Genomic DNA, 1,305 nt, shown 5'->3' on the forward strand with positions numbered 1-1,305 from the left:
CCCGCAGCTCGTCTGTCACCCTGAGCCTGTCACGCTGGTAGGCACAGGGGGTAGGTACTGCCGTGGTGTGACCCCGAGCAAGTGGGGACCACGCCGGGAACTTTGCCCTGTAAGAGCTGGAGCCCCTCGAATGCTGCCATCCTCCTGAGCCCTGTCCCTACGCCAAACCCCTGGGATCATGCAGGAGTGAGAGTTACCTGGCTTGCTCTGCTCCCAGCACTGCTGTCAGGAGGAGAAGAGGGGTCCAAGGGCTATCAACCCAGAGCCTAGAAAATCTGAGTGCTTGGGCACATAGATGGGAGGAAGACCCCCTCTCTGGGAGCTTCTTTGCACTGATTTTCTGGAGGAAAGCCAGGCTATGACCTAGATAGTGTCCCAGGACACTCAAAGAGGAGCAGGTTGGTGCTGGGAAATGACAAAGCAAGGGACACAGGGGACAGTTTCTAGGAATCCAGAGGTTCAGGCATGTGCCCCATTTGCAACCTCTTGGTTGTCAAGATCAAACAGAAGGGAATTTTTCTTCTTGGCCAATGATTCCCCAGAAGGGAATTTTTCTTCCTGGATAAAGAGATTTTTCAGAGCTTCAGGGTGAGCAAATGGGTTTGGTATTTCCTCCTAGAATGTTATATGAAAGACCCAAAATTTGCTAAATAGAAAAATGCAGCTGGCTGTGGTACAGGCAATTCCTAGCTCTTCCCTGGATGCTTTGCCAAGCTCAGAGGGAGCAAACTGAGGGTCTGTTGTCCCCTCTGCCAACCCAGAGTTACGAAGGGGTGGTTTATCAGCTCCCCCTCTTGGACCTGGCCCCACATGGCCAGCCTGGAGGGCTGACTGCAGGGTGCTCGGTGTGTCCTTCAGCCTGGCGGCTGCCTCACTGCTGCTCCCCCACCCTGTCCCTCCATTCCGCATGTCTGTGGCTGGATTCCCCATGCGGCTGCTTGGCCAGGCTGCAAACCTTTAATTGATTCCTTGTGGCTGCATTGGGCTGCCTGGAATCAGCAGCCCTGGTGTTTGGATGGCACATCATGGGTCCCTTGCCCACACACAGCCTGGAGAGAGACAGGCACCAGGCAGGGACCCAGAAAGTGGATGCTGCCACCCAAACCCCTTCCACCCTGTGGCCAGGCAGGCTGAGCTCAGCTCTTAGAGGCTTCGTGCCATCCTTTGGTCGTCTTGGCTCCCTGTCCAGCTGCTGTGTCCCTCTTCCTCACTGCTCTTGGCCCCTTTCCCTCACTGCATCGCAGTGACTCATCCTTGCTGAGCTCACCCGCTGGAGCTGCGGGAGGAGTGGCCGGGCGGGGGGCC

Source organism: Corvus brachyrhynchos, unplaced genomic scaffold (assembly GCF_000691975.1).
Source record: "Corvus brachyrhynchos isolate BGI_N302 unplaced genomic scaffold, ASM69197v1 scaffold46, whole genome shotgun sequence".
NCBI classification, from domain to species: Eukaryota; Metazoa; Chordata; class Aves; order Passeriformes; family Corvidae; genus Corvus; species Corvus brachyrhynchos.